This window comes from Nothobranchius furzeri, chromosome 18 (assembly GCF_043380555.1).
Source record: "Nothobranchius furzeri strain GRZ-AD chromosome 18, NfurGRZ-RIMD1, whole genome shotgun sequence".
Lineage (NCBI taxonomy): Eukaryota > Metazoa > Chordata > Actinopteri > Cyprinodontiformes > Nothobranchiidae > Nothobranchius > Nothobranchius furzeri.
The window spans coordinates 32,746,035-32,770,404 of NC_091758.1; the positions used below are offsets into that span (position 1 = coordinate 32,746,035).

At 43.2% G+C, this 24,370-nt stretch overlaps 1 long non-coding RNA gene across 1 annotated transcript; it reads left to right on the forward strand.

The window, feature by feature from the left end:
- Nucleotides 1–1,949: 1,949 nt before the first annotated feature.
- Nucleotides 1,950–21,399, forward strand: LOC139063824 (uncharacterized). Its single transcript, XR_011517158.1, has 4 exons — nt 1,950–2,017; nt 2,095–2,226; nt 2,986–3,072; nt 20,966–21,399. It is a non-coding gene; the product is annotated as an uncharacterized lncRNA (long non-coding RNA).
- The last annotated feature ends 2,971 nt before the right edge of the window (nt 21,400–24,370 follow it).

A 24,370-nucleotide genomic window follows, 5' to 3' on the forward strand; every position in this document is an offset into this window, starting at 1 on the left:
TCACCGCCTGCCTTCTCCTCTCCGCGTGCTGCCCCGTGTTTTTTAGGCACAAACGTTCTTTATGGGCCTTCTTATTGTTCCACTGATTCTGTTATGTGTATTTATTGCTCCATTTGTGAAATTGGAGGCAGCGGCCGACAAACCTGTTACTATTCAATAACTGGAGCAAGACATTTTCACAACCATAGAGCTATCAATGTCCCAGACAGAAATGTTACGTCACATCAATTTCAGAAGGCAGACAGATTGCTATATTGTTGAAGCGTATTAGGCTGGAGAAAGAAATTCCTCCGACTTGGCTGGGGAAACTGAATGCCAGCAGTCAGCAGCATGTCTGGTCTTTAATAAAAGGACAATGTAATGGGCTCAGGAGTAGATCTATTTCCTAATAGATCCTGGTTACTGCTGTGCTGTACCTGTCCGACTAGCAGTATCCAAGCCATGCATCCTCACACCTCTGACCCAGCCCAGAACTGATCGATAGGCTGTAACAGTGCCTAGCAGGCACACGGATCAGGCCATCTGAGATTTCGCCCTCTCATTCTCCATCTTCTCTGTTTTAAGTGCATTTATCAGGTTACACTCCTGCACCACTTAATGCACGGATAAGCTGCTGTTTTCTAAAAACCCAACGGCCATCAGCAGGACCTTTGTCCCAGCCTGTCAAATGACTTTGATTGCAATAAAAAAATGTCTGATCATTATGCAAAAGTAAAATTAGGAGCTTGTTTTAATCTGATCTGAGTCTGACATCGAATCTGGAGCAAAACACGAAGCATCTTCCACTCTGGACCATCTCATTTTTATTTAGAGTGCACTGAAAGGGCGAGCTTCATTGTTTCAACCACTGCAGAAATTATGCAAACCCACAAACTCTCTTGAGACCTCGCTCGTCCCACAGGACGCAGAGAGACAACACCACACATGACGCGGCAGTGTGTGACCATAGCGACCAGCCGGAGCTACAGAAAAAATAACTAAAATCAGCGTGTGCAGGTTCTGCAACACTTAAAGATTGTAAGAACAAAACTGGTGCTAGAGAGCAGGTAAAAAAATATTCACACACACACACCTACACACACGCGCGCGCACACACACATAGAGATAAGTTTATGTTAAGAGTTTTGTCACTTCATTTGAGATTTATTTACTTTACCGTATCTTTATCTGTGCAGCTCACTGATACGAAGCTGCCGGAGAGCAGAAATATTTCCAACTATCTGCTGAATGTATCTTCCTCCATCCAAGGAAAGAGCAATTGTGAAATGTGTGTGTGTGTGTGTGTGTGTGTGTGTGTGTGTGTGTGTGTGTGTGTGTGTGTGTGTGTGTGTGTGTGTGTATGTGTGTGTGTGTGTGTGTGTGTGTGTGTGTGTGTGTGGTGTGTGTGTGTGAGGGTGGCTTTTCTTCCTACTGTTTTATTACCTCTGCCATGTATTCACACGTTCTTATTGGCTTTTCCAATTTAACCACTGGTTTGGAAATAATGAAGGGCGATAAGGAACATTGATAAGCATGGATACGTCCATCAATTTGAGAAAAACGTTCACAGGGTGGTGTGTGTGTGTGTGTGTGTGTGTGTGTGTGTGTGCTCACTTCACAGGCGCTTAACAGAATTACAGTGTTATTACTCTGTGTGAAGCGTGTGTTTTGAATTGTATAAAGACATTTGCTTGATCTGCGAGGGCAGGTGGGATCAGAGTCAGATTATCTGTGGATTTATTTCTAAATATTGGTGGTTCAGAACTTTAGAAGTGGGAAAGATTTTGAATAGTTAATTTTGGTTCTTTTGTTCTGGTGTAAAAAAAAGGAAGGATTTCTTTTACTTGGAAGTATTTCCAATCTGCACCAGCTGATTTCTCCAACACACCTGGCAGCTTGTCCAGATTGGCCACACCCACCACTGTCAGAAGGTCTACAGCTCATTTTGGTTAATTGGCCACTGATTATAACCTGATCCTCAGTCAGACACAACCTGGTGTGTGCTACAAGTTTGAGCCAAAGGTTTTCCTTTGACCAGGTGTGTGTTGTCTTCTGGAATGTTTTAGTGCACACCCTGGAAGGAGAAGATGGTCATTTTCTCTGATATTTCTGCAGGATAAGAATCTCAATGTCTCAACAAGCTCAGGGCTACAGCCTAGCCTTTCTTCCTGTATTCGCCTCCTGTAGTCCCACCCCTGAGACAAATGTGACCTGGTTAGCACAAAAAGCAGCAGTAGCAATTAGCGGGTAAGTTCCTGCAGAAATATCACATTTCTGAAAATGCAATAATTTATTATGACATGTGCAAATGTTTGAAGATGTATTGGATCATGTTTACATGAACAACATAGGCATGCCCCCTCGCGGGCCCTTCGCTCAGCCGGCAGGGAGCTGTTGATCGTTCCACGCACTAAGTGCAGGTCACGGGGGGACCGTGCGTTCTCTGTGTTGTCCTCTGCTCTGTGGAACCAGTTGCCTTTGGTGGTGCATCAGTCACCCTCATTGGGAGTTTTTAAGTCTCGCCTTAAGACCCATTTTTTTGTCAAGGCATTTCAGGATTAGCTAATTTTACCCGGTTGCGATGCCCCGGCCTCTTAATGTTTTTCAGGATTTTATTTTTTGCTTTTACTCTCCTCTTTTAATTGATTTTATGTTGGTTTTACGATTGTTTTATTTTATTCTGATGGTTTTATGTTTTTATTGTGTTGTGTTCAGCACCTTGGGCGTCTGCAATGGTTGCAGAAGGGGCTTTATAAATAAATGAAATGAAATGAACATCTACGAATGGTTTGAGCTTAGTGTTGTCTTGGCCTTGCTAAAACTAGATCATCAGTTTAGTGTCTTTCTGCAAACTAAGGCTGTCCAGAGCACTATGAAGTATGCAATAATATATGTGAGCAAAAAATAATTATGACGATTTGGAGTGTTTGGCTGTTTGCATCTAAAGTCTTGCTGTGTGCTGATCTTAACTGTTCGCTTTGGGGTACCGGGGTTTTTCTGGGTTAGCTGTGAGGATCCAGGGAGGAAATGTTCAGTCTGGACTCCAGTGGGATGCCGCGGATGTGCCTGACCTTTTCCCCGTGTCAAGCAAAGGTTAGAAATCTCCAGTGGCCTTAAAGCAAATGCACTTGTTTGCCATAATGGAGGAGGCCTGAGCCTTTTTGAGCCAAAGACCAGGTCTGGTCCCGTGGGATTTTTCTCTGATGGAATTCTCTGGAATTCACACACAGACACTCACTCATGCACATCTACTGTCTTTACTGTATAATTTAATGCAAGTGAGCGTCGGGTGTTCCAGTTTTACCTTAACCAAGTGTTTTCTGAGAGCATAAATTATTTTACATGTTGGAAAAAAAGTCCCTTCCTATTTTATGAGATTCTTATTATCATTTTCCCGTCATTTTGGAGATGAACTGTGAGTCAAACAGTCAACAACACGATAAGAGTGCATATGAAGTGGGAAACATGATTCAATACAATTCAAAAATGATCAGCCATCCCTTATCCTCATGTAGAGACAACATAGATATCTCATAAATATTGGTGGGGGCCCATAGACACCCTATAACGCACATGGCCGCTCGTAATTCACACGCATATATTCATAAACGTGATTTCATACTTAAAATATGACTCATAAAGGCTGATATATGGAAATTGACAGATCATATGTGATTCTGGAATTAAATATCATAGAGATCACATGTTTTATGTCCTTTTCCCCTTTGCTTGAGGAGGGAGCCTTGACCATGCAGATAATTTACAGTGTTATGGGAGGAGTGCAAAACATGCTGTAAATAAATAAGACTCAACCCATTTAATTTTAGGACAGTGGGGAGGTGAGCCCCCCCCCCCCCCACACACACACACACACACACACACACACACTGTCTCCTCTGGTTCTCCTTTCTGGTGTCCTGTTGGAACACCGATGTCTCTTCACTATATCACCCAGAGAAGAGGGGACTGCAAATGGGGCACTACGTAGTCCATTTGCTAATTCCAATATGGTAGCCGTCTGCGTGGGTATGGCCTTGGGCACAACCCCCCTCCTCCTCTCAGTTTGTGCCCTTGCTCTCCCCCATTGTGTCCTTTTGACCTTGCACTTAATCACAGACCTCATACAACACATATTGACATTTTAAGAAACTATATGCACAAGTCATGTCTGCTTTTCAAGCAGATTAAAAGTATTTTATTCAACTTTGTTGTTAGTGATTCAATGATCAGCTTTATTCTGCAACAATACTTCTGTTATCCTCGTGTGATTAAAAACTCAAATGTCTGTACATTTTAGGACTTTTTTTCTTTCTTTGTGGATTACTTAACTTTCACTAACTGTTTGCTCTATAGATTTTTAAACGTACGTTACCTGCAAAGTCCCAGCTGTACAGTGTGACATAAAATAAGGAAACCAAGCAGCTTTCATTCTAACTGTCTGAAATTTGCTGGGAAAAGCTTTGCTCAGTGACTTTTCCACCTGCAAAGAATTCAGAAAATTTTCTAAATATAAAACACTAAACTTTCCTCCACCCCATATAAACACGTCACTCCTAGATCATATTGTCTTTTTTACAGCCTCACATCTGAGTGACTGGGTTTTAAAGGTTTACTGGCCCATGAATCGTGATTAAAACGTCTTCTATTAAATGTTTTACAGTTGTTTCAGTTTGTGAATACCCACAGCCTAGATGTGCCTCCTCTCGCCCTGCCTCCAGTTTTTTATTCGTGTGCATGAGGCGAGTGAAAGCACACACACCCACATGCATGTGTGTGTGTGTGTGTGAGGGAAAGGTGTTGCAGCAGGAGCAGAGGGAATATCACACCATCCTCTGTGCATTATTGTAATTAGATTTCCCAGGATGGCTTAATTAACTTGTCCTGCGCCGGGGACCCGGTGGTTGGTGGTTTGACACCCACTCACATGGGGTCCGGAGGGTTAACTAATGCAGAGAAACACAACTCATTTGGACAAATAAGAGAAATTTGTCTAAGTCTTGCAGCGGGCTTGTTTTTCTTTAGTTTTTCTGCTCAGGTGGAAGAGGAGTAATCAGAACTTTTCTGATGCTCCTGCACACATCTACCTCAGGACATGTTCCTAATCTAATATGATGCATATTGTAATGAGAAGAGCTCCATCTATGGACCACCTGTTGAACTACATTCATGATAAAATCATTTAAATCTTGCTTAAAAAAAGGGTGCTTATTGTGAAATTAAACCCCTGAAGGAGGTGAACCACTTGAAACCTCTATTTTTAGCTGCAGCTGTATAAATCTGACGGACACTCAGTATTACTGTAGAGGTCAGCTTTAAAGAACTGTCCTGGCTCCCTGTGATTATTTATTTGTATGAATGGCAACAAACATGAATATGTTTTGGAGAAATTGCATGTCATGTGTGGTGACAAAGGGAGATTCAGCACTTTTGATGATATGTGGTTACATTACTGCTCTCAAGGCTGGCGTCGAGTTTAAATGCTCCAGTAACATTTCCTTTTATTTATATCCGCAGACCTTGGCTGAAATAAATGAGTTGAGACAAGTGTGAGGGGCCGATGTTACGAACAATTTCTTCCTGACGTCGAGAAACGAGCGTGCGCAAGACATTCAGCTCTTTCACTGCCAGTGGCTGACGGGCCGTCCCAGCTCTGCAGCAGGAGGCCCCTTAAAAAGATTCAATGTCGGCATCAACGTGAAAGTCGTTGTGTCATTATCTTAAATCTTAACTATCCAGCAGGATGAAAGTGTGAGAGACAACCATATCTGTCAGGGGTCGGGAGGAGGTGTTTTATTCTCTGTGTACAGTGAGTGCCCCTCTCACGCGCCGAGATTAGCAGTCCCAATCGAGGAAGTCACTCCGTAAGGGTCATTCTGCAGCCTGCCTTCGATTTACTGCCACTTTTAATATTCTGTCATAGTTAAATTTTTTATTGCCCTCTTTTATGATCACATCCTTATGTCCCATGCTTATGAACTTTTCTATGCAAATCACTTGAATCAAAAACGAAGCAGCGTGCTCTTTGTTCCAAAGTCTTTGAGGCCTCTCGCCGTCAAAACACTTTGTGATTTCTGCAACGAGTGTGTGTGTGTGTGTGTGTGTGTGTGTGTGTGTGTGTGTGTGTGTGTGTGTGTGTGTGTGTGTGTGTGTGTGTGTGTGTGTGTGTGTGTGTGTGTGTGTGTGTGTGTGTGTGGTGGGGGGGCTGAATGAAAGGCAACAGCTGTATGTTAAGTAAAAAAAAAAAGTTCAAAGAATCCTTCTCAGATGTTTCGAATTCAAAATGACAAAATGTGCCAAATATTCTCCATCTGAGTGTGTGTGAGTTTGCTGTGAGAGCAGACAGATCTCCTCTTTCTTAGTAACACAGAACATGAGCCCACAGGGGACTAGTTTCTCTGTGCTCAACCTTTGTACTTTCTTCACCTCCTTTGTATTTTCACACACATCGAGCTTCCTGACGGCTGCCCCGTTCTTATTTTGTCCTCCGCTGAGTCTCCGAAGACCAGTTGGCATCCCTTTTTCTTAAAGAAAACAAGAGAAAAAAGAGGAAAGAGGAGGAATTGTGCTATGTCCTTTAAATATGGATTACCAAACCAGACTCCTTTTGAACCCCCACACACAGATTAGCAACGGTTTGATTGGAAAAAGGTGCATCGAGGAGAGGTTAGACCTGACCGTGGTGATGTGTGGATGTAAAAGGGGCCTCTAAGTGCTCATGAACAGCCCTAATGAGGGTGGCAAATGGAGACATAAAGAGGAAATGGGTACACTATTCACTTTAGTCTGACATACCGTTGCTGCCCCACAAAGCCCTTGAAGGGGCATTTGTAGAGGGTGCGACCATGCTTCAAATACTCCTCCTCGGACTAATTGTTGAGGATATTGACCTTGGTATGTGAAGAAAATGACAGAGGAAGGGGAAACTGGGTGAAGGGTTGAGGTGGCCCACAGTTCAGGCAGGTTGCTGAACAGTGGTGTGTCCAGATCTTTTAAAATGGGGTGGCCCAGTTGAGGCACAACTTTGTGCATGGGTGGCACCAATGGTTATGCTTTTTTTTTTTTGTTTTGCCCCCAAACCTTTTGTGGACAATGAAAAGCCTATTTAAAGGTAAATTGGTGTGGTGGTACCTGGGGTGGCCAATAAGATTCCAAGGGTGGCATGCACTACCCCAGGCCACTCCCTGGACACGCCCCTGTTGCTGAACGTGATACAGTTTTAGTCTTTTTTTTTTTTTTGCAAGAACAAATAATTAAGAAAGGTTCAAGATGAGTGTAAATGAACCACTTCTGCCCTCGTGTCAGTGATCAGGAGCACATGCACATTATTGGGTCCACGAGCACATGTGTGTGTGTTTGTATGTGTGTGTGGGGGTGGGGCTCACATTCAAAACTCCCCACCTCTTTTCTCTCATCCTGACCTGATCTGTGTTAGACAAGTTCACCGCTGCTGGAGCCCCTGTCAATGACTGTCAATACTGCGGATTGGTCCGGAGACGGGCTGTTGAGGGAGTCGATGTGGGACTGATGGGAAGCGAGGCTGCTTTGTTTTAGTAATGACGGCTTAGAACTGCTGTTACAATCACAACAAAACTCAAATCAAATTTGACGCGTCAAGCCTCACTTGAACAATACCCCTAAAGGTCAAAGGTCATAGAGCTGCAGCTTCTGAGTACATCATGGTAAAGAAGTTTGAAATCTACAAGTTGTGGAGCACTAAAATCCTCCTCTTTTATTTTTCCTACTGATTAATTGCCAGCTTAATGACATTTTATAATGTTACATTAACACTTTAATGATTTAATACTCTTGCTTCTGCATTGTAATATCCAAAGTTCATTAGAAGTAAATCACATTTCACTACTGATGAGGCTTTGGTGACTGAACTTGTTATTCTGATTTATAACTAACCAAAATGCATGCTGTAATGAAAAATTTAGGATGCAAATGCCATGAATCTCCGTGAGAGTGCACACAATACAGAATGTATGTGCGTGCATGTGTGTGTGTGTGTGTGTGTGTGTGCGTGCGCATGTGCATGAAAGAACATGCCTGTGTGTCTTTGCACGTTCAGCAGAAATGACTGATATGATCGTATTGTCTGTTTAGTTTGACGTTTTGAGTCTCTGCTGTAAAATCCTCTTCCTGCATGATTAACTGTCACATTTACTAATTCACATCTTCTCACAGTGTTAATTCAACACACACTTTACAGAAACAGCTAAACACTGATAGCATAAATTGTGGCAGTGGAAAAGACTCCACGTGACGTGGAAACAAACGGAAGGATGGTGTTTTGGATGGATCGTTGCCTGTGTTAACATTTAGCTCGAAAGGCCCTTCCCTCGCCGCTTTGACCACTCGCTGGAGTGAACGACTGCAAACAAAAGCTGTTTTACAAGAAGGCATGTCTCCTCTCTATGACGGCCTTTTTATGGCGTGACAGTTGCACTATACCGCCGCAATTACTTTTCAATTAGCACGATGAACATTTCCAACACTGCGGCACAATTATTTTATAGCCCAGTGTCTTAGCCCATTAATGGTGCTACCAACAGCTCAGGAAGTGATAAACCATCTGGCCAGGCTCCCAAAGAGATAGAGCACACTTAATGGAGTGAAAAAGTAAAAGCAATTAATGTCACATTAATATAATGATAATAATGCCTTCCCTTGCAGCTCTGGCAGGCAGAGCCGGGGAATGGGAATGGGACTGGGCTGTCAGGAGAGCTGCTAAACCGAGGGAAAGGAACTCTACTGGGACTCTGCAGGCAGGGACAACAACGTCACTGCCGAATGGAAAAATTACTCCAGCTAGGGAGAAAACATCTGAATGGAGATGGAATTGGATATGGCTGCAAGAATAAACGCTTTCACACACCTGGTTCTTAAAATTAAGAGGAAGGTTGTCGGTTTGGAATGTGATTCTCAAATGCTTTTGTGGAAATCTTTGTGTGCATGATTGGGTGTGTCAGCATAAGCAAAAGTCTGCCTGTGTGCTTGATTGTATTGGAATCTGTGTGTGTGTGTGTGTGTGTGTGTGTGTGTGTGTGTGTGTGTGTGTGTGTGTGTGTGTGTGTGTGTGTGTGTGTGTGTGTGTGTGTGTGTGTGTGTGTGTGTGTGGCAGTGCCTGTCTCACCAGTAGCTCCCCTGTCCTATCTCCTGACCCCTCTGTGTTCCAGCTGCCCTGCTCTGTTTGTGTTAATTCCTCTACATCTCCAGGGTGGCTTACATTAGAATATCTTAACCACTGGGCTGCATTAGCATAGCGTGATGGATGCCGCTGAATCTCCATGCCAGATAATGTCCACATTTTGCATTTTAAACTAAGCTACGCTTTGGACGTGCTATCCATTTTCACAGGGGGAAATGAGGTCCTGGTGGGAGAACGCCTGGCACTCTGTCATCCAAAGCAAAGCTCCCAGCCCGGCTTTTATGACACCTTTGGGGCACCACACAGAGACAGGTTGAGGGTCAACGTCTAGCACTGGTCAGCTGTGATGTCACATAAGCGTTCCGTAAACTCGGACGTCAGCTTTTTCCGCTTGTTTTTAAAGCTTGCCAAAGTTGGGCACGGATCAAGCTCTAGTTTGCAATATTCATGTGTTCCTGTACATCTGTTGAGTACTTCCTTTCACAGGGTTCACTTGACGCCTGATAATTCTTGCATAGTTTAAATTTTAAAGCGTACAACCCCACAGACGACTCGTGTCTCTGCGCGACTGCTTTGACTGTGAAGGAGTGTTGAAAACCAGCAGTGTCGCTCACCAGCGGCTGATCAATAGAAATAAATCAGCGGGCTCCTTTATGAGACGTGAGATAGTTGTACATTTATAAGCCTCTTTATGAGATAGGATCTCAACACTCAAGCGTGAGTGATACACACTGACACGCCTATGCAGAGCCGGGTCCTGGGTACCTATTAGGCGACAGCATATCAGACTCTTGTATTATCAGTTAGGACGATAATGACACTCTGTTTGTAGTTTTATTTTTTATTTTTTGCCAAACATCAACCTTTAGATGTGATTACCTTGTTAAATAAACGAGAAATTAAATAACTCATTTTGAAGCACAACGTTTATACTTTCAAACATCTGGAAGGTTTGCAACACAATGAGGGTTCTCCTTGATTTTTCTGCACACAAGCATGAAAGGCATCACTCTGCAGCCTAATAATTGCGTAATGTTCTGCTAATTACGTTTGACTAATTACGTATCTTTTATGTGGCAATTTAAGCCGCGAGTTTTCCCTCCTATCACAATATAAGTCCAGGCTCTGCTTCATTGATCATGATTAGACACCAAGGCCTTGATTTCCTGTTTATTTTCTAATTTAAATATAAGCTTTAGCGAGGGGGAAAGAAGTAATTAAACATTTTTATCCTCCTACCCATTGACCGCTCCAGAATGTGATCAAGTGAAACTCGAGCTTTAATTAGATGCTTGGACATTAATGCATTTTTTTTTCTTAAGGTTAGAAAAACCGAGCAGGATGCTTTCATCACCAAGCACATTGACTGAGCTCACATTACATCCGTCTTTAAGTAGTGGATTGATTTGGGGGCTGCACCTTTACGGGCTAAGTGTTTGTGAACAAAGCTTCTGTCCTCTCACCATGAAGAGAAATCCACTGGAATGAAGAGCGAAAACCAGCGCAGATAGTTTTTACAGGAGGCTGCCGCTGCAATGGCACAATGTCTCAACACATAAAAAGAGAGGAGAGCGAGCTGAGGTGGATTAGAGGTGGAAAGCAAAGTGTCACGATGTGCTTGTTCTCTTTCTCCACAGATGATGGATAGCAACAGTAGGGAGAACAAAACCAAGCATTCCTCATGCTGTCACCGCAATGAAACAGGGACATAACAGGATTTGGTCACAATGCGAGTGATTCACTTCAGAGAGAAGCCTGGCCATCATGCCACTTCTACTGGAAGTCAAAGACTCCATCCATCACCCATAACGTCCCTTTAGCATTTGACTGGTGCTGCTGCTGTCTTCTGTGGGACTTTCCAGCCTCACACACAAACACATACTGTATGTGTGTAGTGGATGCATTTTACTGCTTATTGCTTTGCTGTTTTGAGAAACATTTGGTGTAAGGCATGCATTTAGACAGTATGGGTTTGGTAGTTTCAGGGATTGCTGCAGCCATACTGTGGAATGCAATTTTCTCACACTATAAAATATATTTGCTAGAATATTTTACTTAAGATATGTTTTAGGAGACATGGGAAATATTTGTGGCTATACTAAAACTGTTTCATGTTTGCTTTATTTTTAATGAAGAAAAACCAGATTGTGACTTTGATTCAAAGACCAAGTTCACTTGTTTTCCTAACACATTTGCAGTTGTCTCTGGTATTAATGAATGACTTATGAGTCGATCTCTGTGGGGAAGTGAGCCCTGGCGCTCTTGTTTCTGGAAACTGAAGTGAGTCAGAGGCAAGGAGAGCAGAACACGGCAGATTTTAGTGTCTTATATCCTGATATTTGGACATCTAACCTCTGATTGACTAACAGCAATGTGACTCTACCACTCACTCTATTTGCTTTGCAACATGGATGTTTATCTCCACAAATAACACAAGCCTGGAGGAGTTCTGCCATGTTGTGGAGTTGCTAATGCTAACAGTTAGCTTCTACTAGCTAAGATGTGCTCTGCTCTCTCCTGGCTACTAACTCAGCAGTCTTCCTTGGTCACAAGCCAAGGCGGATGAGTCCATGAATGCAAATTTTACAGTGTGATGTGTAGCAGTCTAGCTTGGTCCCACCTGAGTGTTTTTTAAATTCAGGTGACTCCAACAATAACCAACAATAATAGATTACTCTTGGAAATTTTCATTAAATTCCGTTAAAAAATTGTTGACTCCGAGTGAAAATGGCAAACTTATACCATGCTCTTAAACACTAAATTAGCTCTTGGAAGGTGCGATTGGCATAGCTTTCAGCCACATATCTGTAAAAATGACTGAATCATAAATATTTTACTGTTATTAGTGATTAGCTGTGGCAGCCATCTTGAATCAGGTTAACGCCATATGTTAATGAGTTGTTTACAGTGATGGCTTTTGTGTTTATTTATTTATTTTTAATCCATTCATAAGATAATTAGCAAACATGGGTGCAGACACACACACACACACACACACACACACACACACACACACACACACACACACGCATGCATCCACGACAAATAGAAGTAAAAACAGTTATTTATTGTGGACAAACAGAAAAGTGTGTCCTCTTGTGTCCTGGGCTGAGAGATCAGCCCTTTCCCGGTCACAAAGCCGATATGTGGGCGGACAGCAGCCTCCTGACTGGCTGGTATCAGCTGATAAAACATGATTGTGTGATGCTTCTGTGTGCGGCAATGTGAACGTTGTGCTGTGAAGAGCAGAAGTGGGTTGGGGGGTTGGAGGTGGGGAGTATTGAAAGGGGGGAGTTGCATTCTAAAAATTAAAAGTTATAGTCTATTAGTCTGTGTTTGGTAGCAAAGCAGGCGCCCATGCCTAGCATGGCTGCTAATAGGAAAAGATGTGTGGAAGTGTATGATTTATGGTTGCACACAGGCAGGGGTGGAATAATTTGGTGCAGAACGGGTACTTACTGAACGGCAACAACTCGGCTACTTATCCGTACTTTCTGGTGATAAATTAGCTCTTGTTTAAAGTAGCTGGAGACCCATTTTTCATTTTGATTACTACACTTGATATCTCTTTCTTTCCTACTCTCTCTTTGTCAGCACTGGTTTAGCATTTTGGTGCATGGTTTGGTGTATTGTTGCTGTGTGTGTATTACTGGTCCTCAACCCCTCTGTTGCTAAAAACACCAGAACACTATCATGCAAATAGTGTTGTTAATTGCAATGAGACACAACATGGTCATGGATTGTTTTTTATTGACAGTTGACTGTTTTGCTGCAGCTGAATGCAAAGCTCCTGTCAGTCAGTGGCCGACCCTTGCTGGGACCTTTCTCTGCTTCAACAAGGTTCTCATTGATCCCTCTGTTGCCCCTTTGACAGGAGGCGGCTTCAGTGAGGGAAATTGGCAGGTAAAATATTAAGTTATAAGTCAGCCTCTAATCAATAAACAGAGGCGAGAGGAGAGGCAGAGCCAAGTCCCTTCAGTGGGAGACCCACTAGCCAGGGGGTAATATGATTGGGGGCTGTGGATAACCCCAAAGACCTGCAGGCAGAGCTGAAACTATGTCCTCACACCCTGAATAGGGCCATCGCACAAAGTCCACTGCCAAATCCTGGAGCATTAGCTGGCACCCTCTCTTATTGTCCTCAGTTTGGCACTGCCACCCATGTCTGTGCCCAGGCAGAGCTGGACACTCTACAAACAGCATAAATAAAACATATGAGAGCCGTAATGAGAAAATAGTAGCGGAGCCAGCGGAGTCGGAGTTCAGTGTCTGCTGATGTACTCGGACAGACCGCTCAAAAGGAGTTCTGTATAATTAAAACAGAAGGCTGCAGATCCAACAGCTCCACCTTTGGTTTTCACAGAGCAACGCAGTACGACATTGATCCGTCTGCGTCTCAAGTCCATTGTCCTGAGTGGCGTGGCCAAACTGGTGTGTCTCTTGCCATGGGGTTGGATGGCTTGGCAGGTGTCAGCGGTTATCTCGGTTGGTCTTCTGTGAACAGTACACAGGAGGTGGAGCAGCAGAGCCCCTGGAGGTGCAGGGGCATTAGTAGGGCAGCTCTGAGAGAAGGCCTTTCTTCCTGCAGGGCTGCATCTCCAGAGCCTGCCCCTCCAGCCCTTTCTCCACTCCCCTCCACGCCTCTGACTGACAGCTATCTTCTAGCTGCGGGACATGCACTCCGGCAACCTGGTGCTGATAAAATGTTAATGTAATTAACAGATAATGGCTGTTGTTTTTAGCTGTCAATACTCGGACTGGGAAGGGATAAAGGACCGAAGCTGCACAAAGTCACATTCAGATATCTGCCAACCATTGTAGAATTCAATTATTCTGGCAACACTGCCACCCCCACCCCCCACCCCCCCAACTGTCTACAGCTGCTAAACTCCACATCACACTGCCCCCTTTCCTTCTTTTAATGCACAGACACCTGCAACAGATCGTTTGGAGGTTTCTTTTGTGAAACTGACTGTTGCAGCCTGAGCGTTAACAACCCGGCTCTCCGGCTGGCTTCTGCAAACTTTTTCACATCCCACCACAACGCCCTGCTCATTGCTGTTAGATCATAAATCATGTGTGATGGAGGCAAACAGCCACAGTGCTCCTCTTACCTGGACACAAAAAAAAAAAAAAAAACCTACAGCAAGCTTGGCTGCCACAAGACAAATGTATTTATATTTGTGATCAAAAGCACAACGCCTATCAGGACATCGTCAGCAGTGCTTTCGACATCTCCTCACTGACTATTCTGGTATTTTAATAAGTATCGAATATCCAAACAAGATTACGTGCCTCCAGTTTACGAAATGTCACAGAAGGCAGCACTATCACTCATAATAAATGGGTTTATGCAAACAGTGGTGTTTTCTTGCCATGCAGAGGAGCTTGTTTGGTGTGCACCACGGTGATGCCGCATGCTGATATGCAATTATTCTAAAGAGTATCAAAGTTCAGGTGTAAGTCTACCATCTCACTGTTGCAAATAGGGGATGCTCAGAGCAGCTGCAGATTACTGAAAGAATATTCCATGAATAAAGAAGGAAACAAACTTGTGACGATAAGGAAAGCCAGAGGGGATGATAAAACACATCCCATAATGGATGGTTCTCTTCGTATTCATATTTTGTTTGAGGTCCAGCTCATAGCTGACATGAGTGATAATGTTTAGCCCTACCCTTAGCTGAATATACTCCAAAAATGTCAGGCTGGAACTTGAATCAGTCCATCTTAAGTGTTTGGGCTTCTGTTCCGTAATTAACCCAGTTTGTATGTGCTAATGACGCCTAATTATCATTTGTGTAACAAGACTGCTCTCATTGCCATAATGAGAAAAACTCCTACCAATGTTGCATTGCTTACAAACCGCTTTCCGCTGTTAGCGGAGTGTGTATGCAATCACATCTAATTGAAGTGTTAATTAAATCAGGAATACCATTTTGCTGAACAAAGATTCTTGGAAGTGGGAGGTTAAAGCTAAGCCTGCCAATCCCTTTTAGTACTAATCATGACAGGGAACCCCCTCGCAGCTCACACACACATACTTTCTCACTTTGCAAAAAACAGACACCTTACCCATTTCACTGCAGCATTCTGGGGTATAAGAGCGTCCCGAGAGCATCCTGCCTCTGAACAATTTGATGATAATTGCCATGCACACAAGGCGGAAGTGCCAGCGGCTCGTGACCTTGTCCACTCATCAATATCCACGCCAGTGTGGATGAAGGATATCTCAATACATCAGATGGACACAGGAGAAAATTAAATACATCTGCATTTAGTATGCAGTTAAAGTACATGGTGCGCATTGTACGACATTCATTAAATGTGTGATGTGCACATGCGTTGTTGGACAACTATTACATTTTCCTACAGTCCATTAGATTCATGGCATTTTTAGAACAACACTATAAATTTAAGAAAAACGTTGCAGTTATTACAGCAGACACATTTTTTCTTACAGTATAACAGCTCTGTGGTTGATACAAAACATGTTAATGAAATGATTTGGATGAAATCCCTTTTACATGAAACAATGTAAGTTGTTTTATTCAGATTCAGTACCTTCCAGAGTGAGCTGTTTCAGGGCTGTGACACTTTAAGAAAACGAGCTGGAGCTGGCCTCATCCACTCATCTCCCACTGAGGCTGCAACTGACCCTTTGCAAGTGACATCATGCCGCTCATGGGACCACCCCCTTGTCATCATGATTGGCAGAACGAGCATTTACACACATTAAAACTCGTGGGAAACTAGTCAAAACAAGCCAATTATTATATAAGATAGATAGATAGATAGATAGATAGATAGATAGATAGATAGATAGATAGATAGATAGATAGATAGATAGATAGATAGATAGATAGATAGATAGATAGATAGATAGATAGATAGATAGATAGATAGATAGATATTCAGAGGCAGCATGTCTGTCTGAAAAGTATTGATTCAGGAGAAAATTATCAACTTTCCAGCATCACTAAACCGCTATCAAACCTTGTTTGATTCTAGACTAAACAAAGTCCTTTTTTTGTAAAGTGGATAAAGTAAAGCCTGCAAAGAGACATTTCAATGATGCAATGTGTGCACAATCACTTAAACCAGAGAACGGAGTATATCCGTAAATGTTGCACACTGTTTCCACCCTCACTTTCACCTTCCATCGTTTCGGCAGGATGATCCATCTCTCCTGCTTTTATGCTCCTTTCCTCCTCCTTCTCTCAATCTCATTGCATACCCCAGTTATCATGTCTCTCTCTCTCTCTCTCTCTCTCTCTCTCTCTCCCCCTGCTCATGAACAGCACCCATTGGCCCTGATTAATCTGCTGCGTTTGACTTAATGAGAGGTCATTCACATATCTGATCACAATGGCTGCAGCAATCAATGATAGATAGCCACTTAGCAGAAATACCAAGGTGTTGAGAAAAAAGTACAACTGAATCCGTGAGCGCTTTAAGAGACACAGAGGTTTGTAACTGTGGGTAAAATATTGCTTTTAAACCTCTAAAAGCACCCGAGATCGCTTCTTTGTTCTCCTGTTATAGACGGTCTGTAAGACAAGACCCTTAGGTGTGCTATTTGGATTCCTGTTGCAACACTCAGGAGTTGCAGCTGAAATATGTGTTTGTGTGCAAAAAGCCCACACACAATAGGTCATTCAATAAACTAGCTCTGTGATGCACACATCTACAAAGAGACTCATCGCCAGCATTGGCACATACACAGAAAAACCTTCAGTTAGATTATGAATTGATTTCTTCCGCTCTGTAAAGCCCATGTCTTTCTCAGTGAACGCAATAATGTGTCAACGTGACCTTTGTTGGTGGGTTACTTTCTGGTGAATTGACTCCTAAGTGTTTGGCCCTGGCCTTTTCAGCACCAGGGATGTCCTCCACCTTCAGTATGGCCCGGCTGGAAGACGTTAGCAGCCTTTCAGCACATCGTGCGTTCATGCACAAGCACTAGTATTTGTGCAAACAGCAGAAACATGGCCCGGATGCAGATCATACTGTGTTTCTGAGGATGTGAGGACGACTGTTGCTGTGTCTTGTTCAGACTTTCACTGCAGGTTGCACGAGAGTATCGCATGACATTATTCTTTGTTGACCTGTGCATATATGTTGCCTGTTAAACTGCACAATGTAGGCCTCCTTTTATACATTATGCAAAGTGAGACATATGCATAGAGTATCTGCTGCCTTTGGATATCCTGTTTTGAGTATGGTGGCAATGTGAATGGTCAGTGACACTGAGGTCCCAGGCATCTGAACTAGCATCTGTTGTAGACGGGAGCTGCACAGCGGCCGCCCTGTCCTCGCTGTTGGCCTGACACCATCCCACACAGTCCTCTCTGTCTGTCACACCCAGCGCCATGCAAAGTTAATTGTGAACTGGAGTGGCGCTTTGGGCCTTCTCGCTAAGCAGCCCCTAATGACAGGCAGAGAGACAGCTACACATGTTCGCCGGCTCTCCCTCTGGAGGAGGCTACAGATAGCGCTCCACCACAGACACTGACCTGTCACGGTGCTGTCAGCAACCAGCCTGTCAGCTACGCAGCCTCGCTATCCCAGGTGCTCTCCTGACAATCCCTACACCCTGTTCTGTCGGCTTCTCTGCCAAGCCTGCTGCTGCTAAGATTCATTAAGGCTTTACTCAAAGCAGCCCTGGACACTTCATTATAAGCAGTATGCATGGGACACAAGACAACAACACTTTTTTAGCCTTTGATTTGATGTTCAGGCTCTTCTACGCTGGATGTAAAACCCATCTTGCAATAATGTTACCTTTCTCCAAAACTCCCTGCTCTGCTGCGCTTGGTCTCCCTTGCTAAGATGACTCTTGAGGTGTGCATTTTGTGTTTATGAAGGATTCTCCTGGTGGAGCTCAGCACAGACGTATCGAACACATGTGCTAATATCTCCTCATAGGAGCCCAAATGAGCCATTACAGGAGCTAATCTGACAGGCACAGTGCATTCAGTTCCCCATCTGCCAGCCTCAGCGCTGAGAGCCACAGTTTGTTCCTCCTGACTGCAGAACTGGATGGGACAGATGGAAAACACTCTACTTTAGTGGCAAACTACTGACCATGGATGGAAAGAGATGCAGGGTGGAAGAGGACGACTGAATCACCTGGTCAGGGCATGGTTTTTGGTGGAATCAGCAGCCAGTTATGCATTTTTGAGTTTTTTTTTTTTTAGAAAGCTAACTCTGTAGACTCACCACTTTTTACAATTTAATAGTTTCTCCATTTCTTTTTCTCTTTTAGATCAGGAGGAGAAAATGTGGAGGGAACAAAGAGGCAATATTAGGAGACCTCATGGGAAAGAAGACATATAACATTAATGGTATCTGTTAACATCTCCTTAACCCCAATCCTCCCTTGCTTTTGGATTCTCCTCCCCCCCTGCAGCCCACTCACAACCCCGCCCCAATCCCCTCACCCCCCAGGCTGTGCTCCCTCGGGGCCTGTTTGTTTCCCTGCCAGGGGCACAGGCGGCGGAACACTGATGAGGTGCTCAGGCCACCGTGAAATGCGCCATAACCTGCCAGCCAGGGGCCTGGTGAGATTGCCGTATTTACTTTTTAATCTGGCCGCCTTAATACATGCGATAAAAACTTTGTCACATTAGATGGTGACAGATGGGCCCGGAGATGTTATTACTGGTCGGGGTGAGGCAGTCAGGGGAGGGGAGACGGGGTGTCAGGAAAGGGGGGGAGCGTTGGAGGTCTGGGGGAGCATAGGGCGGCAAAAGGGGTACGAGGGAGAGAGGCTATGCCCCCAATCACGATAATTTTTCATCACCCCAATTACGTTGTTGAGTGTGTCTTGGCGTGTGTACACCCAGTCTCGCGAAGCCTAGAGACGTAAATAAAGATAAAACGAGGTGCCTAGGTCTTCTGTCCCACTGACTACTCCTCTGCCATCTCTCCAAACTGATGGAGGCCCTGTTTAAATGAAGGCTAAATCTTATTTAGATAAGAGAACTGAACTGCCGCCCGGGATGAGAGCATCATTGTTTGTTACTGATGGCTGGAGCGGTGGGGAGGAAGGGGAGCAGACGGAGGGGGGTGACTGGTCTTTGCATGTTCTTATGCCACAAGACAGATTGACTGTTGTTCTTGTGTTTGCAGAAGAGTAGGACCACAAGAAGAGAAAATCTGTCACTCTGCAGATAGACAGACATGGTTTTTGTTTTTTAAGTGTGCATTTGTGAAGTCAGTCCCTTGGTAATAAATTCCCATCATACTCCATCCTGATGTCATTTCCTCTCTAGGACCTCTCTGGGTGTGTTATGTGGAACAGTATCAGAATAGGCTGTAGCCGCTGCTTAAATCTTCTTTTTTATGGCTGAACATTAGTATGTGTTGTGTCGTTTGTTGCGTCGCTGAACACACAGCTGCCTCGCGCTGCCGTCTCCACCTGAAGTTTCTTCTGCTGTTTTCCTTTTTTAATTGTGGTGGAAATTAAATAAAAGTGTTTGTGACATGAATGTTGCAGGTAATGAGAGCCTGAGAGCAGCTGGGAGACTATGCGGGCTTGCACGCGCATCATTAGGAGCTCAGAGGCTCCCGGGCTCCACGCTAGCGTAAGCCGCTAATGAAAAGAATGTAGTCACAGATCTCATTTTTCAGGCAATTCTTGTGTAAACTGGAGATTTTCCAGTGCATGCACAGTGGAACAGGGTCCTCACATAAATCACACAGGCTCGCTCCCTCTAGTGAGAGGAAGAGGGTTTTTTTAAGCACATACTAACCACATAGACATATGCTGCAGGAGAGTGAAAATCTGCAAAAGCACAGCCACAAGAAGAGACACTCGGTGCACCTCCACCTGTCTATCCTTCTTCTCCCCATCTTGTCAAGCTCTATCCATCTACTCTGTCCTCTCCATCAGTCCAACCCCCACCCCTTCAAAAACGCTCATCTACAACATCTCTTCCTACCCGCAGGCAAACCAACGAGGAGCGCCTGTATGCAAGCTGCTGAAATGGGTCATTTTTTAATTAAATACAATATTAATTACTGCGAGCATCATTACCGATATGTGAGATTTGACTAATTAGTGTAATAGTTTTGGAGTCACGCTCATTAAATATGAAAATTACGGCGATAGAAAGGATTGGTTCCGTGATCAATCTTGTATGGACAGATAGGAAATGATTTAGAGAATAGCTTTTATTGTACAATTAACTCCATTACAAACTGCCAGACAAGAATAAAGTGTGTGGGGAGTTAAAAGTTTCACACGAAGGCTGCCCGTCTCTCTCTGAGACGATCTTTTACTCATAACTACATGAGACTGTTGCCAAAACATCCTCCAGAGACGCCTGACACTCATCACCCGCTCAATTAAGGAAGCTAATAAATGAAAGACTTGTGATTTCCTCAATTTAAGACTCTTTAAATCATAAGTTTGGTGATTTTACACCAGATAACCAACAATTTATGAAGTTTTTCTTACAAATTCACACTATAGAAGAAGAAAGAGAAACATATTGAATGAAAATGTCACTGTGCAAACATACATTATGGCACTATGTGAGTCGTCCTCATGCTTGAAATGCATTATGGATGGTTTCCAAGGTGGCCAGTGGGAACTGAGCTCCGGTGTTATTTGTGTGCATCAGGGTGTCTCTGCTGCTCTGGTAAACACATTGCACAGGACCACAGCCAGTGCATATGAGCCGAACAGAGCTCCTCTATGTCCTCGCCGTGTGTACGGCTAAACACCGAGCAACAGAAATTGGCCCTTTTGCTGCTCTGGGGTTTTGTGTGTTTAGCATATCAAAGCTGTGAAAATAACCATGTTTGCATTGCCTCTTGTCTTTCCAGGTGGTCTATCATATCTGGGCCCTCAGACTGGATGGCACGAGGCATGTGTGTTGATCACCGCGTACGGGGAACACCCCTGGCTGGCTCTGAGTTGAGTGCTAGTTCCAATAGAAGTGATGGCAGCTGTGGCTCAGCAAACATGCAGCAGAACCAAATTCAAGTTACACTTGGTTTTGGGCAAATGTGAAAATTTGAACAGACAAATGCCATCAGGTGCAGAGTAGATAAAGACAGGCTTGTCACTATTCTTTCATGAATTATTAATGCTGCAATTCACTAGAAAAATTAGTGTTTTTATTAATTAATTGAATGATGAATGGAGCTCATTGAGTCTCCATAAATCACTTAAAATTGTCCTCAAATGTTACTTTGATGAGGAGATTTTTCTTTGTTGTAGCCTTTTTCTTGCCATCAGCTACTGATATCCCATGAAACTGTCCATTGCCTATGACCTTGTACCTTGATATCTTTGTGAACCTCATATATGTACCATAAACATTTTCTCCTCTTTGAATATATGCAATAATCCTATCTCCAGCCACATGAATACTGGCCCTTCATATTATTGTAATGCTAACCTCCAGACTGCATGCCTGATAGCCAATACTTTATCACAGCTTTGCCTTTTTTATGGGTCTGGTGTCTCTTTAAAATGATTGCCCCTGTTTTGATCTGATTAATTTTGTGTGAGCACAAACAATTACTTCTAATCTTTATCTGCTCGAGGAATCACCCTTTTTTATGGGCGTCATTTATTACAGGTGGACAGCTACTTGTTTATTAGAATTTCAAGCAGCCTATCACAGCTGAGATCTCCTGCAGGCGATATTTACATTTCAACCTCAGCTAAACAGGTATGACAAACACACATAGCCGTGGCCACACACTTCATTTTCATATTGCCACCTCGCAAGCCAGAAGGACTGGACTTAATGCAAAAGTTCCTGACGTGGAGGCAGAAGGTGCTGAGCAGGAGGTGGGGTTGGGGGGAGGGGGCCTGGATGAGAATAGAAGCGAGGAAGAGGGATGGAGGGAAAAGAAGGAGGTGGGATAGTTAGAGCAGGTTGACTGAGTATGCGTTTGAGCTTTCAGGTGAGTGTCCATCATTCGGGGAAAGAGGATGGGTTCACGGCCTCTGAAATCCATCCATGGCAAGGGGTCTTCACAGTGAATATAAATATATGTGCGCGAGCCGCGGCCAGGGCCACTTTTGACAAGCCAACAGCTGTTAATTATGAATTGGCCTGCAGAGAGGGAGACAGGCTGGTGAATATGCAGAGCTGAAGGAGCGTGCAGAGCCCGTGCAACACAAGTGTCGGACCCCCACAGCACCTGGAGTGGCAGGGGTCGACCCGGGTGTCAATCAGCAGCACTGGTCGAGCAACAGGACAAGAATTGCTTGGAAAAGACCCAAAATATCAAACTACACATAGAAAGGAACTTTCTTACTTTGACGGCAAAGAAAAGTTCAGCAGCTTTTACGCGGGGATGTTAAGACTCAAGTTTGAGTGAAGTCTTAAAACATTAGGTTTTTCATTCATATCTGAGGAAGTCAGGATAACAGTTAGTGTAATGTTGTGTGCACACAAGCTCACGATGATCCTATTTATTTTTAAATTTACATTGACATTAATTAAAAGTTACATTTGTGAAAGTCTTATGAGTTACTGAGTTATTAACGTTAATAACGTTTCTTCGACTCTTTGCTTCTGACTCCCTGAAGTATTAAATAAAACTTCTGCAACTATAAGATCCTTTTAATTTCTTGCATATTATATGTTTTATATCTAGAGGTAATCTCATTACCTTCCACAGTTCTAAATGAAAATCTTCTGAATTAGATGAAATTTTAAGCTTTTTTTAACATTTACTAATGTTATAGTTTCATTTATTCGATGTACTTTTATAACAATTTGTAATAAGGTGAAGAAAAAAATAAAATAAAATTGGCCACTTCCTCCACTAGAGGGCAGAAGGCAGTTGTTTTTAATGAAGGTACTAATGCTAAGAGTCCATCGACGTTGAGAACACTGTAACGATATCTTAAGTCTGCCTACATTTCATGGCAATCTAATAAATAAAAATTTGCTAAGAAAAATCAAATAAATTATAAAATATTTTAGCTTAAAAGTGTTTTTCTACCTTTCAGGAAATTCCAGCAACTTATTTAAGAAGTGTACCGGTAAAATAAGCCCAAATATGTGATTTTACATATAGCACATGCGAAGCCTCTCAAAGATAATCTTTAGTTTTTGACTCATTTTGACTGAAACTCTCTCCATATAACTTTCTTTAAAGCAAAAAAATGGAGAAAAAATGCACAATTCAATGATAAATAGAACAGATTTGTTCCATCATCCCTCTACAAACCTCTAAATATCCAACGTATGCAGTCACAAAGGGCTCCTGTGTGTATCACAGACTGCTTTTCACAGAAAGACCAGGGTTAGCAAGGCCCGTGCCTTTAATGACAGGAATATCTCCAGGAATTTTAATTAATTTTCCACTCTGAGCAGCTGAATCTGCGTTAATTTCCCCCTCAAGGGCTTTTATAAATTTCATCATTAATAAAATCAGACATTCAATTAGTCCCAAAATCCAGATTGCCAACTGTTTCCTGGTTGGATTTTTTCCTTTCATATTAGGTTGGGTGAAAAAGGAAAGAAAGAAAAAAAGTTTAAACTAATTTCATTAATCTAATTGTCATAACTTCAAACCATCTCTTAATTAGTTCAAATTAATATGATTAATCACAATAATGACAAAAACTCATTCAATTACAGGTTTTCAATGGCAAGTGGATGTGTTGGAGGTGATAGGGGCATAAAGGATGAGGGCGGGAAGCAGTGCTGGCTGTGAGAGACGGGATTGGTCTTTATTATTCAGATGACTGGCAGGTTATCAATCATGCAGCACTTTTAATAAAGGCTGCTGGAACTTCAGAGGAAGGCCCAGCTCAGTTATTCTCTTTTCTTGTTTTATTTCTTCAAAATCCTTTGGAAGTCTCCTTTTTCTCTATGAAATATGACCCATCTTTGAATGACTTGAGCAGCACATTTTAATGAAGAGTGCTGTGTGCATAAAAACAAAAAATGACTCATCCATATGTAAATAAAAAGATTGCGGTGCATGTGCTCATCTCCACTTCCCCTCCATTACTGAAGAAAACTGCATACGTTTATGTGCTGGAACGATATCACTTAATTTTCATTTGTCTGAGCATTCGCTGCAGCTGCAGAAGAATCACCCCCTTGCATTCTGCTCTCTCTATTTCTCTGCAGACATGTGGATCTGAGAGGCGCCTGCTGCTTCGCTTTCACTCTGGGCCACCAATCTGACAAAGCAGGGGAGCAGAAGCATGTCACCATTTGTCACATGCCACCAGGGCACAAGCTGAGCAGCAGG